Raw genomic sequence first — 18,999 nt, forward strand, 5'->3', positions numbered from 1 at the left:
TAACTATTTTTGATCACCATGGCTTAAAAGGGAAAGGTGCAGAGTTAACCTTAAGAATTCATACTGTACCCAGGTGTGGTGGTGCACGCCTTTAATCCCAGCACTAGGCAGGCAGAGGTAGGTGGATCTCTGTGAATCTACAAAGCCAGTCCAGGACAGCCAAGGGTACACTGTCTTGAAAAATCAACTAACTAACCAACCAAAGCCCCCAAAGAAGCAAAACAAAAAAAGATTTCACATTGTCGTTGGTTCTTAAAAACATAAAAAAAGACCCTGATGTACTTTATTAGGATCATTGTGTTTAAATATGAATTAATTATTGCATTCATGTTAGTATAAAAGCATAATAGGATGGAGGACGTTAGTTTGAAGGCTATCGATAGGTTACAAGGGCTGACGAGATGCTTGTTATTTATTTAGCTTGTGTTCAGAGAGTAGGTCACTGCAAGACTTTCAGATGATTTACTCCATTATTCAAATTATTTTAAGCATTTGCTTTGAAATCCGCCACTTCTTTTTCTAATGATGAAATTATACCAAACACAAACATAATTTTGTCACCCTGATTCAACAGAAGACATGACAGCCTTCACGTGTTACTTCCCGTTTTCTTTTGCTGAGTTATATTAAAGCAACAGCAAAACCAACCAGCAAGCAAAGCCGTCTAGTGCTTTCATACAACCAACCAGAGTTTGTGGAGCATTTCTTACTTTGAAGTTGAAAAAAAATTCCCCTGCATCCTTTAAATCGCCAATTCATCCAAATGTCCTGAAACAGTAGATGGGAACAGAAAGACAGGCTGCCCTTGCTGTTCTCCAGGTATATGGATCTGTGACGTCTTCTGGGTTAAGTTTCTCCCTCCTCTCATGGCTCTGACAGGGCTGCATGTAAAGGTAAACCTGGAAAGGACGTACCAAGGTGTTACTGCCAAGAGTGGGCTTACTCATTTCCTTAGAAAATAGGCGAGAGCGATTGTATTTCGGCACAAGAAACCTTTGATGATCCGTGATTCCTGTGTCCATTTTACTTTCCCACTCACGTCTAGATAGACTCAGCGTAAGAAAGGCGTCCACACCCAGCTTCTCTTCAGTAGCAGCATCAGCATCTTGCATGTTCTGATAGCTCGCTCACTGAAGAACAGACACTTGGATGCTTTTCACACCTTTGCTCTTGCAAAACATGCTGGGATGAACACAGGGGTGCAAAGGACTCTTCAAAAACGGGAACTTTGATTCGCTGCTCAGTGGTGGGATTGTCGATTCCTACGGTGAGCCCTCCTGACTGCTAAGAGCAGTCCACGCTGCTTGGCACAACTGAATTAATTTCCGTTTCCATCAGCCCGTATTCTCCCCAACAACCGTCACCCCGCAGCCCTCCCTGTGTGTGTCCATCCATCCGTCCCGTGTCCCGCATGAGTATGGTGGCTGTACCTACAAACGGTTCAAATGTTTGAACAGGTTAGAGGACAAACTCGCCCGTCATTCTGTAGACGCTGCCTGTCATGGTTTTTGAGACAGAGTCTTTCCTCGCCCTGGGACTAGGCAGGCAGGTTATGCTGGCCAGGAAGCCTCACAGATCTGCCTGCCTCCATCTGCCCCACGCTGTGATTATTAGCAGGCATCACCACGCTCTGCTTTTTGTTTTTGTTTTTTTTGTCTTTTTGTTTGTTTTTAGATATTTATGTGAGTCTGGGTTCTCCTGCTCACAAGACAAGCACTTCGCCTACTGAGTGCTATTACCGTTCAAGCCCTTCTTTTATCTTTCGAATTGGCAGGTTATCTCCTCCTGTGAGATGAGCCAATCCAAACCGAATTAGAATATATAAATTCAGGTTTACTGGGAGCAGCTCTTGGGCAGGTTCACTGGTCCCAGGGAATGATGCCAGAGAAATCGCCCTGCAGAGGAAGAAAGAAAGGGGAAGGGGGTGAGAGAGAGAAGGGGGGAGGGAGGGAGGGAGGGAGGGAGAGGGAGGGGGAGGGGGAGGGGGAAGGGGAGGGAGAGGGAGAGGGAGGGAGGGAGGGAGGGAGGGAGGGAGAGAGAGAGAGAGAGAGAGAGAGAGAGAGAGAGAGAGAGAGAGAGAGAGAGACAGAGAGACAGAGAGAGATTATATAGGGAAGAGTTTTGGGGGAGGGAATCAATCTTGGGCTGGAAAGTTCAGGGCAGAGTATGATCAGTGGGACATACCAGCCATGCCCAGTTACAGGTGGGGACTGGAGGATGCTGGGAGAACCTGGGGTTCAGGTCTGCTTTGGTTAAATGGGCACCTCAGCCGCCTGTTCTGGGTCTGAATCCCAACACTAACATTAACTGTTCTAGCAGGTGTGAACAATGGCTCTGAGTGGTCTCAAGTTGCATTTCCATAATTATTAGTATTCACATTTTTCCATAAACCTGTTGGCTATATCTAAGTCTTTTGGGAAATGTCTACTCAGGTTTTTTGTTTACTTTGTATTGGGTTACTTGTTTTTAGTTATTGAGTTGTCTTGAATTTCTCATATTTACATATTAACTGTGGAGCAATTATATATCTTGAAAATATGTTCTGCTCTGTAGGAAAGCTTGCTTTGTTTTGTTTTAATTCTCTTGATTTTTTTTTTTCTGTTTGCCGTACAGAAACTTTTTAGCTTGGTGAAATCCCATTGTCTTTTTTTTTTTAAACATTCATTTTTTTCTTTTATTGAAGATAGATTTATTTTCACTCAATATATTTTGATTATGGCTTCCCCTTCCCCTGCCTCTCCCAGTTCTTCTCCACCTCCGCTCCTGTCCAGATCCACACCCTTTCTGTCTCTTCTTAGAAAACAAACAGGCATTGAAGGGATAATAATAAAATAAAATAAAATAAAATAAAAACAAATTGAAATAAAACAAAACAACCAATCAACCAGTCAAAAAGAACCAAAGAAAACCATAAGAATGCGTATAGGGGCAGAGGCCCACACCTTCCTGCAGACAATGAGCTCAGTCGTGATGTGACTTGATGTGCTGGGATAGGTTGGTGGGGAGGGGCTCCCCTTTTCAGAGGAGAAAGAGAGGGGTTTTGGGGGAAGAAGAGAGGAGGAAGGGGCTTACAAGCAGGATGTAAAGTGAATATATAAATTTAAAAAAGAAAAAAACCCAGAACCAGAAGCCATAATATATATGCAAAGAACCTGTACAGTAAAAATTAATAACAATAAAACAAAGAAGCCCTTACTTAACATTATGAAATAAGACACCCCTCCAAATATGCTGTTAAGTCTGTGTTGGCCACCTACTTCTGGGCACGGGGCCTAACCTTACAGTGGTTTGTTTCTTAGTGAAGTGCCTCTGGAGAAAATTATTTTTCATTTGCAAGTGGTTATCAGTTGTAGACAGCTTCTGAGTTAGGGATGAAGGCACATGCTCACTTCTCTCTCAGCTCCAGGACTCATCTGGTGCTGACCCGTGCAGGCTCTGTGAGCTCGTATGTGTGTCAGCCTTGTTGTGCCTAGACAGCTGTGATTGCTAAGTGTCCTCCATTCCCTATGGCTCTTACACTCTTTCCATCTATTCTTCCAGGGGTTTCCTGAGCCTTGAGGGGAGGGATTTGACAGAGCCATTCCTTTTAGGACTGAGTGTTCCAAGGTCTCTCACTCTCTGCATCTTGTCTGGCTGCGGGTCTCTCTGTTGTTGCCTTTGTTGGGTCATAGCTATTAAGACATTTGTCACATTAATGTCACGAAGAATATTTTCCCTGTGTCTCTTGATTAAACCTTTAGATATTTAAATGGAGTTGCTTCTCACTGTGGTGTGAGGGAGGGCTCTGCATCTGTCTTCTACACATGAACACTTAGTGCCCCTTGCACCATTTGTCAAGGACCTGTCTCTTCCCCTGTAGGCTTCTTGGTGCTGGACTTTAGAGGAAGCACTTTCATCAGCCTGTGTAATTTCCTCATCAGAAAACTTCTCTTCCAAGACTTTAATTAACATATAATGTCGTCGAGCTAGTGATGCCTTTTTATTTTGACCTGGGCCTTCAAGCTCAAGTCTGCACATTTAATCAAGGAAATGAAATTCAGGTGATGGTTCGTGTGCACTGTAAGCCAGAGGTTACTGCTGTTTAAGTCAGGGGTCAATTTTGAGATGAGCTAAAGGGTCTATGAATAGTTTCAGAAGACATTCTCTCTCTCATCTCTCTCTCTCATCTCTCTCTCTCTGTCTCTCTCTCTCTCTGTCTCTCTCTCCCTCTCTGCACTTGTGTGTACGCACGCATGCACATGTACACAGTGGAGAAGAAAAAGGGCTTCTTAAAAACAATATGCTTTAATGTATTTTGAAATTACAGTGACACTATGTCTCCCTTTCCATTTCCTTTCTCCATCCCTCCCATGCACTTCCCCATTCTGTTCTCTCTCAAATTCTCAAATTCGTGGCCTCTTTTTCTTACATACATGACTACAACCTGCTCAACCCACATACCATACCTGTGGTATAGTGTCTAAGGACTGAGCACTTGTATTGGATACCCAGGTAGGGTGCTCTTCCCTGGAGTAGACCATTTCTTCTGCTGTAAGCATTTCCCAGTTGCCTCCCCTTCCATGTTAGCATGTCCATGGGTGTTGTCATTATCCAGGTCTTGTTTAGGGAGCCATATTGGGGAGACTTCATAGGTGTAGCCTCTCTGACATTGCCGTAAGATGCAATCTCACTGAAAAAAAAATCCCCATTCCTCTGACTCTTACAATCTGTTCACACCTTTTCCTGCAGAAATTCCTGAACCTTGGTTGTAAAGAATTTTGTATTGTAGATGTATCCATTGGCACTGGACATCTCATGATCTTTTTTTCTCTGAATTTCATTCAGCTCTGGTTTTCTATCGTGTCTCCATCAGTTGCAAAAAGAAGTATCTTTGATGAGGGGTAAGAATTACACTTATTGTGGCATATAGGAATAAATATTTATGATGCAGTCAGGAATTATGTTGGTTTAGTAAAGTGGCAGTTGTAGGTTTTTCTCCAAGATCCTTAACATCACTAGCCCTGGGTAGTAACTAGGGTTTCAGTGCCAGGCATGGTTTCCTTAAGACCAATTCAAGAGCTATTGGTTACCACCAAGGCGTGTGTATCACTATTGCACCCTCAGAGTTATTGCACCAGTGCTAGTCTTTGTTGTCACAGCAAGATGTGACTATGGGTTGCTTCCCTCCTTTGGAAGCTTACATGGCATCTTCCAGTAACACAAAATCTAGTCCACAAGGAGAGGGAATTCAGGTCAGATCCAGGGCAGCAGTCCTTTAGTTCCTGTGTCCAATACTCATGGTGTCTTCTGAGATCAGGTTTTACCCTCCACCTTTGAGAGGCAACCAATGGTAATATTGATGGCTTGTAATGTTTTGTGAGTATCTTGGACAATCCAGACCAACAACTCAAAGTAACTTCTCATGTCTAACGTTGGGATTTTTGCTAGAAAGTCTGTGACTGTTGGACAGGGAGTGGGCATAGCATTGGCTGTCTAGATGGGAAACTTATATATGTATACACAAGCTTATATGTACACATTTAGATAGTAGGTAGATAATAATATGATTTCTTATGACTTTTTACAGAATCCTCACTGTTATTTTACCCACCTCCTTCCTCCCTCCGTAATTAAATTTCCTCTCCTGGTTTTTCCCATTTACCCCAACAAATAACTTATAGCCTGGCATTGCCCCTCTCTATTGCTCTCCCATGGTCCCCTTTTATTTCCTACTTTCTGCAGCCACTCTAGGTTATATGGGCCCATCTGAAGTCAAGTAACTATAGTTTTGATTGAGTTGTATTACATGCAGATGCACTTATGACAAGGACATATTTAAGAGTATATGGAGGCAGCTGGCAAGTCCCCATCCCTTCTGATAGAAACTCAAAAGTTCTTCCACATCCATAGTTCTCACGTCTTAGTGTAGGTGATCAACCTCGAACCAGCACAAAACATCTATGTTTGGCTAAACACGAAGGATTATACTATAACTGAATAATTAGATTCAAAAGTAAAGCAATAATGCCTATGAAATCTATTATTGAAAAATATGGAGTCCTTGAAAACAGAGTAAAGTTGTATGTTCACACTGAGTGAGTTTTACCTTGGAGATCCTGTTGGCTCATGTTACATCTAAGTTACCATGATACAAAGTTGGGTCAGGTGATCTGTTCTCACGCCTACCTTGAAGAGGACATGAGCTATGTATGTGATAGTGAAATTATTTTTAAGTATGAGGCACAGTTCTTTCCTCACACATGTGGAGCCTGCAAAATACCAACCTAAAAAGAGTAATCATCAGAGTAATCAACAGAGGAAGAGTATGTGGTCTTGGGGAGGTGGAGAATGGGTGGCTTCATACAACTAGTGTGCCTCCATGTGTATTATGAAATACTATATAGGACCCATTAATATGCACCATGAATAGATGTTGCATGAACTAAATAAAAAATGTGATGATAGTTTTATGTTAAATTTATCTCCCCTTATTATGAAATCTCTCTCTCTCTCTCTCTCTCTCTCTCTCTCTCTCTCTCTCTCTCTCTCATTTTGGCCATTGCAAAATATATGGTAATTGTCTAATTACATGTGCACATCTATGCTTAGTTCTTTTTAAAAACGCATTTTATTGATTCTTTGTGAATTTCACATCATGTACTCCTCTCCCATTAATATCCCTGTCTCTTCATATCCACCCTCTGCACTTGCAACCTCCCCTACAAAACAAAACAAAATAAAATAGAATAAAAACAATTTTGTCATAGAAGCTATAATGTGCCATGATGTGACATATAGTATGTTCTTTTGTCCACACATTTTACTTGCAAATGCATTGCAATGAGTGATTGGTCTATTCCCAGGCCTCTGGCTTCTGCTACACTATCTACACGGGATCATCATGCGGACTACTCTTGGATATCCTGTAGTTGCCCTGTGTCATAGAGATCCTGGCCTTTGGGTCTACAGGACTGACCATTTCATGTGTTCCAGCAGATCATAGGTGGGGTAGATGATGGGGTGGGCCAACTCACAGGCCTGCATCTGCACCTGGGAGGTAGCTGAGTCGGTCAGCCAGCAGCTCTCCTGTGCTTGCACTGCCAGGGAGAACTCTCCAGCACTGCTCCTGCTAGTTCTCCCAATGCCACATCCAGCAAGGGGGAGAGTCAGCTTTCTTGCTCTCATGTCTTTTGGGCTGGCTCAACTGCACTTTCATCACCAAAGTCTTCTCTACTGTGCTACCCAGGTGAGGTTCAGAGCTGTTCTCCTGAGTGCTGCACCTAATGAGGGGCTGGGAGAGCTCTCCTGCTCTCATGACCTCCAGGCCAGCTCACCTGCTGCCATAGGCACAGGTGCTATGAGGAGTTGGGGGGTGGGAGGGCGTATCTCCCTCACCTACACCACCTCACCCTCCCAGCAGACGAGGAGCTCCTGTGATTACACCCTCAGGGCCTGCTCTCCCAAGTGCCATAGCCAGTGAGAGGCAGCTATATTTAGTTCTTACACAAAGCACACTCACTTTATAACACAACAGGTGCTCATTTGTGAAACTTTTACAACAGGTAGTTACAGGTCCCTATTCAGCCCCCCCCCCCAAAAAGAACCTCTCTAGGTCAAGGATGCAACAGCAAAGTATGTCCCCTTCCCATATGACCTTTCAGTTTCTCATCAGTCCTCCATGCTTTCTGTATCCACACATGCAGGGAAGGGAAGGGCCCATTCTCCATCACTGGAAATCTCTGGTTAGGAAGGATGTCCCCACCTGTGTGGAGAAGACAGTCTTGCCCATGCTTGGATGTTTCTTTCACTGTCTTAGCTAAATGGAAGGCTATGATTATTCAGACACTCGGCCAAGAAGAAACTCCTACACCAGTGTGGTGAGTGTAAGCATCAGAAAGTCAAAGCCAGCGTGATAAAGACTGTAGAGAAAGACTGTATGTTGAACTTAACCAGTGGCCATGATGAGAGTCTGGCAGTGTAGGCCGGTTTGCTGAATCAACTGCCATTCCACGCTGCTATTCTTGGTTTCATAGGATCTGTGTTCTGGAAGATTAGAGAACTTTCTAAGATGCCTTGGACGCTTTCTCCTCACTCCCAAAGCACAGCTTTCTGAATGGACAAGGCTCTCTTGTTGTCACTGCTGTTGGTCGCATCACTTGTTGACCCTTCGTCTTGATCATGCATCTCTTGACTTTCCTACCACAAGGGCCACTTGTTTCTGTCCCTCTATTTGTTCCATTGTGTATTGTACAGTATCTTTTACGCTCCTTTCAGAGTTTGGGGTGGAGGGCGAACAGAGGTGATGCCCGCACACCCAGTGAAGACCTTGGGAGAATTTACATAGATTAAATGAATATATTAAAGGAAACCAGATTTCAGTAGCCTTGAATGGGAGATTGTTTCTCTTTGTAATCAACACTTGAGTTGTAACTGTGATAGGAGACATTTTAAAGGAATGTCTTTTTAAAAAGCTTAAACAGCGGAACTGTTTGTTTCCTTTACATACAGGGCTCTCTTTGAGTCCTACAACTGCTCTGAGGCTGGAGGGTCCAGCCAGGAGGTGCAAAGAATGTAGTTGAGCCTTTGAGAAAAAAAAAGTATTGGAGGAATAGCCATTACTAGGGATTGGAAAGGGTGTGTTGCTTCTAAAAGATCTGGTTCCTGCTTCTGCTTTGGCACTTATCATGCCTTTCCACCTGGGACTAGGCTACCTTGATCATCTAAAAGGTGCTGAGGACACTCTGAGATTGACAAAGGCCAGAAAGACATTGTTCAGACATTGAACTGTACAACTGAATCTGGGTGCTTGTCTGGGAGATGAAGAAAGGAGATTTGGTGAGGATATTGAAAATACTTAATAAAAATTATAAAATACATTATTAGAAAGCAATAGCATAAATAAGGTGAATAAAAAGATTAAGAATGTGGGCAGTCAATATCATATATAGAATAATATTGAATGTAATCATTATAATGTTGTTAGTTTTAACATAAGGACTAATGCAAACTGTAGTGTGTCCTCTGTCTCTCTGTCTCTCTGTCTCTCTCCTTCTGAGACAGAGAGATAGAAAGATAGAGGGAGAGAGGGAGTGAGAGTGAATCTCTCATAAAAGTAATGAGAGAATGGCTTCTTTGAGTGATAGTTTTGAAGAATCACTAATTGGAATAATTGGGAAAACTCAGCTTTGTTCTTATCAGTCACCACTTGCCAAAATGAGAACACACAGAAGAACACTAGTGCTCAGTACATTGAAAGGAATCGAGGTCACAGAGGAGAATATGAATTTGTCCCAACTTGTTTTAGTTCAGAGATCAAGTTATTAAGGCTAAGAAAATTTGGCTATATCAGTTAGGAATTGCTGTAATATATATTAGCTTGTTATAAACAATAAAAACTAAATTAAGTCACTAATGCAAATGCCCCAAGGTCAATGCATAAATTTCATATAAATGGCAAATCAATTCAAACTCTGATCATGTGCATGAGAGTTGTGATATCCAGCTTCCAAAGGCTCTGACCTAGGGCATGGTGGAAGAATAACAAATTTGAGGTCAGGGAGATATTTTAAGGAAACATTTTTCTATGAATACATTACTAGCATGATCCAAAACTTTAAATGTTTTTCATTTTCAGCCAAACGATTTCTACATCAGAGTCATTGCTGAAGACCTGACCTAGAATCCAAATATAAGAATGACAAGGCAATGACAGAGACAGTAGTGTGGACATTGGGAGGCGCACAAGTGTTTTCAGAGGGTTGGGCAAATAACTGGTGGTACATTTAAATCAGTCACACATTAGGTGGAGCTAGGAAGCATCTGATAAATTACAAAACTGTTCATGATATAATATGTAAAACAAACATGTAAACCCTGTATATGACACAATGTACATATTCATATAAATAACAGCTATATATGAGGTGTATTTATATGTGTACAGATATTAGTAATCACACCAGATGAAGTTTTTTTTTTTAAGTCATGTATAATTCTCCATTGTACTAGCTTGTAAAGCTCATTCATTTAACGGATAAATAGCTGGGCGTGGTGGCCCATGCCTGTAATCCTAGCATTCAGGTGACCGAAGCCGAAGTTTGTCATTTCCAGAGCAGGTCAGGCTGCAAAGAAGGATCCTACCTCTAAACACAGCAGCAGCAAACCAAACCAAACCAAACCAAACCAAACCAAACCAAACCAAACCAAACCAAACCAAACCAAGCAAACAGCACTGAGAGCAGGCTGCGCATGACCTAACAGCTCATGAGGACGTGCACAGAGACCTCGCCGCACGAGTCCTTTAAATGCAGCAGCTGTTATTTCTGGATGGTTGTGGACTGTTTCTGTTCCTCTATATTTGTTCCTAAGTAGATAGATTTCAGTTTATTTAGACTTAATTTTCAAGTCAAGCCCAAATTATGGGAGGGTAAAGAAACCAACTAGTTTTGATGAGATTTGTAGTGAGAAAAAAACCAGACTTTATCCAGAGGAGGAATTTGGATTCATTATGAACAAAACAAGAAAAACAGCAGCAAACAATAAAACAAGGAAATGATGCTAGGGGTGGGGTAGGGTGGGGCATGTGAAAAGATCAACTCAGTAAGGTATTTGTTGAGGCCACACATGGTGTGATGCCATCTGATGATGCTGAGTCTACGTGTTACTGGCCTATTTGGTCTCAGAAATGGCTCAGGATACGTCTGCTAAAGAAATAAGTAAATTGGGTAATATGGGAAGAAAGGTAAAAAGAAGGCACAGTCACCGGTCACTTTGTCAGGCATGTGAGGAGTGTCCCTGAGTACACTGACAAGCACTGGGAGGCTTGGAGAGAAGCACACAGCTGCAAGCAAACTGAGGTGCAAGCAACATGCTCCCCACTAGCAAAGGTCTGTGTGTTGTGTGAGGAGAACGATGAAGTAGGTCCACTGGGCGGTTTTCTGTCCCACTGCTCTGTACTCAGGGAAGTGCTCGGGAAACACGTGCACTTGTCTCTGCCTTTGGTTCTGAGGGGATGTGAAGTCAGCAGCAGTGCTGAGTCCCAAGCCCGGGGAGGGGCGGAGTCATGTGTAAGAAGCTCGCAGCAAAGAATTAAGATAAAACTGTGTATAGATTCTATACCCTGTATGGATTTAGGCCTTTTCAGCGTTGTATTATTTCCTGAACAAGGGCATTGAGCATGGGATGTTCAACACCAGAAAGGAGGGACAGGGCTTCTCCAGTGTCTACAGCATCATTTGAGGCACCAGCATATCACAGTGCCCGCCTCTTCTGAGACTAACGGCACAATCAGTGTTCAGCATCACCCTGGAATAAAGGAAATCAAAATGTTTTTTACAGAAGACAGATTGCAAACAATATAGTGAGAAATTTCCAAGAAGACTGTAACTGACTTCCGAGTGCTGGCTTTCTATGGGGGAGGCTAAAGTAAACTGAGGCTGGCCTTTCAGTAAGCAGTAGACACATGTAGGCATGTAGGCTGTAATTATTTCCAAGGCTAAGGATGAACCAGTGACAGGAGCTTTTTTTTTTTTAGCTCTAATTTTTTTTTTATTATTAGTTTCTTCAGATTCCATCTCAATTTTTATCCCCTTGCTTATCTCCTCCCTCCTGCCCTCTTTCACCCCATTCCCCTCCCCTAGGTCTGTGACAGAAGGGGACCTCCTCTCCTGCCATATGGTCACAGCCTATCAAGTCTCATCTTGGTAGCCTTCCTAGTTTTTCTCTGAGTGCTATCAGGTCTCTCCAAGGAGGGAAAGCCACTAAGGGGCACCAGAGTTCATGTGACAGGAGCTTTAAACTGGCCCAAAGATAACCAAGCCAGAAGGTAACCTCACAGCAGTGGCCTAGAAAAGGAATTTTTATTCTCTTGTTTTAAATGTCATCTTGGAGGCTTACTGCCTCTGTCTGCCAACCTAGGTCTAGTCCTGGAAGCTTCCAGACGCCTTACAATCTAATCTAGGCCTAGAATGTTTTCAGCCTCTGAGACTTACTGCTGAATAAGCTCACCCTTTCTAGTTCTTTCTGAACTCTGGTTGGCTGGTTAAACTCAGCTGTTCTGGCTCAAACTCCTCTCCCAGCTGACTGATTCAATCTCACTTCTCTTTTGGCTTCTGACTGAATTGCTCTGCTTGGCCTCAAACTAACTCTATCAATCTGTCCTAATCTTCTGGCTTCTTCTCATTTTCTGCTTCATTCTGTCTTCGCCTGAGTCTAGCTTGTTTTCTTTTCAACCTCTTTCTATAAAACTCTCCTGGTAAAAACTGCCTCGAATTTCCATGATCTCACCTCCACTGCACTGCCTTGTAACTCACTGACTCAACTGAACTTCCTGGACAGCACTGACCAGAACTCAGAGATCTGCATGCCTCTGTCTCCTGAGGGCTGAGATTTAAGGCTTGTACCACCATGCCTGGACTAAATGGTTTTTTGTTTTGTTCCTGAAACTTGTTCTATACCAGACTGGCTTTGAACTCAAGAGATCTTGCCTCTGTCTCCTGGATTAAAGGTGTGTCAGTATTCCAGCCAGATCACACAGACCCAGAACCCAGAAGATCTTTGGATGTGATCTCTTGCCAGACAGCCATGTTCTGAATTAACATTCCTCTTCAGTGGCCTCTGCCATGTATTCCTTCCCTGGCTCAATATTAACAAAACTGAAAACTAAACAGGTAAGTGGTATCAACTATTCTTTTCTATTTTAGACACTTCCTGAGTTCTAGGCTACCCAGAATAACTCTTAGGTGACTACAGAGTTACTGCACAAAATGAGGGTTAAATATTAACCCCTTGGTTGGCCAAAAAGGAGGAAATGCTTTATTTTTGAATCCAAGGTTCACATCACTATGACAAGAGCACATCTTTTTGTCCCTTCAATGAAAACTACAGGATTCAAGGGCCCTGGAAACCTGGCTCTTCTTTTTTCCCAGGGTGCCACCTTCATCTTTTTCTGGGTGCCCTCTCTGTCCTCTTCCCTCACGCTTCCTTCCCGCAGGTGTCCAGACCTTCAGCTCTTCCTCTCTGATATTTACTTTCTATCTAACTCTAATAAATTGTACCTGACTTCCCTTTTGGCTCTGTCTTTAAATTCTTTTATCAATAAGACTAAAAGCCTGCAAAATAGATCGTGTCCCTACAATGACAAGATTAATGTTTTAACGATTACAGAATCTTGATTTATGGTGGGGCTATGTTTAGACATACACATTACAGGCTGAGGAACTGGAGCCTGCACAGAATCCACTGAACGCATACAGCCTACACAACATAGAGCTCAGCAGTAGAGAGCAGTGCACCATGGGTGTTTCTTTTGGTGATCTGTGTTCAGTGGTGGCAGGACTCACTGGATTGGGTTCTACTCTGTTTAGCATCTGGAAAGATGATCTATCTTACAAGCATGTCCAGTCTTTGACATTGTGATCTACAAAATTTAACCTCAAGAATACCACAATCGAGTTTACATAGTCGCTTTTTAAAAAAAATCTGTTTTTTAAATTTAAATTTATTTGAATTTTAATAATAAATTCATTTATTTTTAATTGTATTGTAATTAAATTGTAAATAATTGTATTATTTAATTTACATGGTAGCCCCCTCCCTTGTCTCCTTCTGGTCCCACCCTCCCTCCCTTTTCCCCTCCCCCTCCCCCAGACCTCAGAAAGGGGGAGCCCTTCTCTCCTATCATCTGACCCCAGTCTATCAAGTCTCATCAGGACTGCATCCTTTTCCTCTGTGGCCTGCACAGTCCACCCAGCCGGAAAAAAGTGAGAGTCCATGGTAGAGACAGCCCCTGCTCTCCTTACTAGGGAACCCAGAAGGAGACTGAGCGGCCTCCAGAGGCTACATCTGAGCAGAGGGAGCCTTCGTCCTCTCCATGCATGGCTCTTGGTTGGTGCATTAGTCTCTGCAGGCTCCTCCTGGTCCAGATGTGTTGGCTCTGTTGATCTTCTTGTGGAGCTCCTGTCCACTCTGAGTCTTCCTCTCCCCTCATCCTTCCATAAGTGATTTTATACTGCCATGTTGGGCCTCACTCATCGCCATCCTAACGAGCATGTTCCTGGGGGGAGGATGTGGTTCCCCATGGGACACACATGACTTAGTTCAGGAAACATGCAAATCTGAACTATTGTGGAGAGCTGTGAGGTGCCGCGCCTTAACAAGGCGCAGGTTTCCGCCATCCCGACGGTGAGCGCTCTCTAAGATAAACAAGTCCTTATATGGCAAAAGGCTGTGCAAGGGTAACTGGGTATCTGATGACGAGCAGTCCTGCTCTGACGCGGACCTATGAGGAGGTGACACCTGGCATGAGCTGATTGGCCCTTGAGTTGTACTTAAGCTTGGCCCTTCCCTTCTTCAGGGCCATTCCCACTGAGCTTAATCCTGAGTAAAGATCTCGAGAAGAAGTCTGGTTGTTGGTGTCTTATTTCCGCTGGACGGTGCGGCGCCGACAAACTATGAAGAATAAGTCACATTATTGTTTCCCACCAGCACTGGCTAGAACACAGGTGAGCATAAGGCAAATTGAGGACAGCCTGTATTAACATCTGGGCCACAGTCTAATCTACTTTCTGAAATGTAGTACAAATGTTCTTTAAGTAATATTGCAATAATTATTTACAAGTGCAGAGAAGAAAACTTCCCAAGAACCCCATTTTTTGTTATTTACAGTATTAACATATCATTGTAGTCTGTCTGGTGTTTACAATTTGTAACGTGTTCTCACCCGTTTCTCTTCCCACAATATGAACACACACACACACACACACACACACACACACACACACACTCACATTCACACACACACACTCATACTAACATACACTCACACACACACACACTCACACCACACACACACACACACACACACACACACACACACACACACACACACACTCTTTTCAGAGATCTATATTCTTGACATTATTCATCCCCCTGTGAGGACAAATCATTTCAAAATACTCTCCCTATTACCCTAAAACGATTCACCAAGAAGCATTCTAGGACCCTCTAAATGAGCCCACAGTGCTGCTGTGCATTTTAGAACAAATAATTTAAAGCACGCCTTAGGGAAATAGTGGCTGACTATCATGCTATGCAAATGCACTATTGTATAATACAACATTTTGCAAATATAAATACAATACAATTATGCAAAAAACCCTCAAAAACCAGAGTCTAAGAAAGAAAGGTTTTCTTAACCAAATCCACTTGTGACTTTCAGAGATGAGATGGCGTCCTTCCAGCAGTAAGACTGTGAGGTGTGTGGTCGCTTGCCAGGAGAACCAATGGGTTCAAAGTTCATCAGGTTGGAGGCACGGAGAAGGAATGTATCACGGCCAAGAGGGATGACTTCAAAACTACTTCAAAATGAGTCCTTCTAGAGAAAGGCCAGTGACTGTCTGGGAGGAGTGTTTCCAGACGTCTCCCTGGGGTCCATATGGCATTTACTATTGTCCAACAAAGAGGAATAAAGGTCAGTGGGGGTGTTCCCAGTTCTAGAATACCCAAACATGATGGATAGAGTGTTTAAAAATTCGTTTCAAGGAATGCTGCTTTAATATACTTTAAGAAGAAAGCAAACACTTGAGTGCAATGGAGGATTAGATTTATAGCTGGGAAAAACTCCAGCAATGAAGTGTTTCTTTGAAACAGAGGACTCAGATCGACAGTGATGACCCAACAGTCAGTGATACAGTGATGAGAAAAAAATAAAACCACGTGTGAAAGCGATAATATCTAGAAACTGATGAGCTGCTTCAGGCAGGGGAAGGTAAAGTGGATAGTGCACTGTTGCTGAGTGCTTGAACCTCCCACCAATGTGAGACTCAAACATTAATTTGACTCAACAGAAGAGCTGAAAGCCTTGCCAAGGCATACCCAGAATTGCTTTCACAAAGGAAGCCCACTGAAGTATAAAACACAGACAGAACAGCATTCAAAGTCATGTAAGCTCATGGCATCTTATACACGCTGGACTGCACATAGGTGCACACCCGCTGAAGATGGCGTGGATGCTGATGGAGAGAAACCACTGTCCATCTGTCAAAGGGAGTGAGGGCTCTGCAGCTGTTCTTGACTGAAGGCTGTCACCGTAGGCTGCCAGAGCCAGAAACACCTCTGGGATGTGACTTGAGTGAGCTGTTGGTGGCATATCTAGAAATCTTGGTACTGGTGGCTTTTCAAGGAGGTCACACTTTGCTGACACAGGGCAGTGAGTGACCCATAACTCTAAGTGTATGTGGGGACAAGAGATTAAAGTCATAAACATTAATTCATTTTCTAGGGTTGTAATGAAAAACATAAATCTCTGAAGTGGAAAAAAAATGAAAGTAAACATGGAAAAAAATGTGGGCAGAAGGTAGCTTTTACATACTTGAAACCATAGACTAGACCTGGAAGAGCCACATCTGTGATCTCTCTCCTCACCTGTTACCAGGAAGTGGTAAGAGCAGCCTGACACCTTTGTGGTCTTGGCTTTACAGAGAAAAACACTCTGGCTGAGTCCTGCCGATTTGGCGGGAGCCTCGCTGTTTCTGCTGTATCTTTTCACCACCATGGATTTGTGTTGCTGTTTGGTGTTTGCTATTGGAGTGGACTGCTCGTATCCTGACAACACAAAGTAGAACTGGCTCAAGGAACTACATCTAAACAGGTCCACAACCCCTTTTTTCCTATTAACGGTCTTTTCCCCCTTCCTCCAGCTAGTGGTTTAGAAGTGAGGTTGAAGTAGGTTTCGAAAAACCGAAACCTTACAGCTGTTTTTCTGTGACTAGTGTCCTTCACATAGCATATGTCCCTAGGATCCCTTTATGAAGCATATGCCGTGTACTTTGAGCACATCCTGGACACTCACCATTTCCCAAGGAGATCCATCCCCTGTCTTTAAAGCCATCACAGGCCCAGTGAGCCGCACTTATCAGCCAGGTGACCGTAGACAATGCTATTCGTGAGTGCTGTTGGCAAAGTCTTTCTTTCAGCTATCACATCCTTTAAAACCTTGGGCGTGGGACCCTGTGCCTCAGGATGGATGGCGTGCCTCATCTGGTGAGCTGCTTGGAAGGAAGACCGTGGGCACACTCAGAGCTCTGTAGTTCTCCCATAGAGGTCAGCTTGTCATCCAAAACGCATGCATCAAATTTTCTGACCTAAGTCTATTGTGCTACAAATGCTCGGCTACCTGGTAACACAGAGTGGCTTTCATAACTGGCCTGGATTCAGTAGGGATGGAGGCAAATGCCCTCACATACACGGCTGTACTCACTTCTAGCTCACGTTCGTCACTACGAGGTCCACGCCATCTAGGAATCCTGGCACCCTGTGGTGTGCTTAGTGATTTGTTTCTGGTGTCTTAGTCAGTGTAGCTCTGAGTCTCCCGTGGGTGTAGTGGATGTAGTTCATGATCAGCACCTGAGTTCAGCAAGCCTAACCACAGCTGTCACCGGAGAGTCAGGAGAGACCAAGAACGCCGTATCCACTTACACCTGTGACACCACACAGAAAGAAGCCTACTGGGTTCTGCTCCAACCATTTGTCACCAGTGCTTTGGGGTGTGTGTGGCTGCCACTTACTCCGGAGGTGCCTCTTTTGTGTCTTAAAATAATTCAGCTTTGGGTTCCGTTGTTCATAACAATCATATTGAGGCATTTGGTTTTTTTAAAAAAATATATTTATTTCTTTAGACCATATTGCTGCACTCCAACCTTAGGAAATGGATAGAAAGTCACTGTCTGACTGATTTCTAAAGATCTTAGGTTTATAGGCGAAGGGGGGGGGGGGATGGAGCCTAGAGACTGTGTGTGAAACAAAGGCCTGCAGATAGCAATCGTGTATGTTGAGTATGACTCAGAATGCATGAGGAGACCATGCTGCTCTTGTCACAAAAAGACCCCCCCAGGGGCCCACTATGTGACATGTGAGTTTGCGTCAACATAACGACCTTCTTATGTGTCATTGTCGCGTACCTTAAACATATATCATAAGACTTACTAACAAGAAGCACATTGAATTGAAGAAAAGCCCCCACATGAAGAAAGGGCCACTAAACACAGCGCTTTTGTGCTCCAATTTAAGCAACAAACTGAAGGAAGAGGATGAGATAAGAAGTGAGAAGGAGAAGTGTCTGACATAATTTCTAGAGGCTTCTTAGAGTTGTAAGTGTTGCTGTAGTGTTTTATATAGTCTCACAGTTTGAAATGCTATTATTTGCTTGTGGACACAAGATACCTGTACAAATTTTAATGCATACAATGTTATTGCCTACAACAAAGCAAACCTTGGACCCTTCTGACCCAATATTGTAAGCTGCAGAACAAAACAAATGCAAAATTCTCTGTATTTAATACTTAAGGTTAGTCTACCGCATTGTGTGTTTTCCGAAAGACTATATTCTTAGAGTCTCTTAAGCTTGGGACAAGGTCAAGACTGGACATTCAGTCCTGTGGAATGTTGACTGCTTCTACCATTTTACATCAACATTTGCTCTGAAGCATTCAACTGCCAATGAAGAGTTTTAAATAATTGGTAAAAATAATTTCCTTTGATGACCTGTAAATTCTCACACTGCCATGCGGTGGGGCTGGTGGACAAAGTTTGGTTCATGGCTTTTGCTTTTTGGATGGTTGCTATGTGTGAAATGTCATTTTGTTTTTTCTGAGTTCTTACTAGCTTGTTAAGCCTGATAAATTTCCTGTGGAACTCACTACTTCTATATTTCTATTGAAAATTCCTGCACTGCTTCATAGTAACTAAATTCTTAAATAGTTGCAGAGACACATAATAACAGTAACAACTTTTCAACCAAGAAATTGTCTCCCGAAAAGGAGTTATGGAACAACCTTAATGCCTATGCAGTATTCTTTTTTTTCACAATGTACACTATTAGTAAGACATAATACATGCTGTAGTGGTGCAAATCTTCCATTCCAGAATTCAGGCAGGTGGAATTTGAGACCAGCCTGGATGACAAAGTGAATTCCAGGCCAGCTAGGGCAGCATAGTGGGATCCTAAGCCTGTATATAAATAAA

General features: G+C 43.0%; 1 long non-coding RNA gene across 3 annotated transcripts; it reads right to left on the reverse strand.

Annotated features, from left to right (window-relative positions):
* Window positions 1-10,545: 10,545 nt before the first annotated feature.
* Window positions 10,546-17,437, reverse strand: LOC311589339. 3 transcript variants are annotated; one of them, XR_014776509.1, is made up of 4 exons: window positions 17,237-17,437; window positions 16,829-17,024; window positions 16,402-16,581; window positions 10,546-11,283 (listed from the first exon to the last, which is right to left on the reverse strand). It is a non-coding gene; the product is annotated as an uncharacterized lncRNA (long non-coding RNA). The 3 variants fall into 3 exon arrangements; XR_014776510.1 differs by lacking the exon at window positions 10,546-11,283 and adding an exon at window positions 14,866-15,422; XR_014776511.1 differs by lacking the exon at window positions 10,546-11,283 and adding an exon at window positions 15,707-16,203.
* Window positions 17,438-18,999: the final 1,562 nt, after the last annotated feature.

The sequence above is a fragment of the Acomys minous genome (genome assembly GCF_964271855.1).
Source record: "Acomys minous genome assembly, chromosome: 18".
Lineage (NCBI taxonomy): Eukaryota > Metazoa > Chordata > Mammalia > Rodentia > Muridae > Acomys > Acomys minous.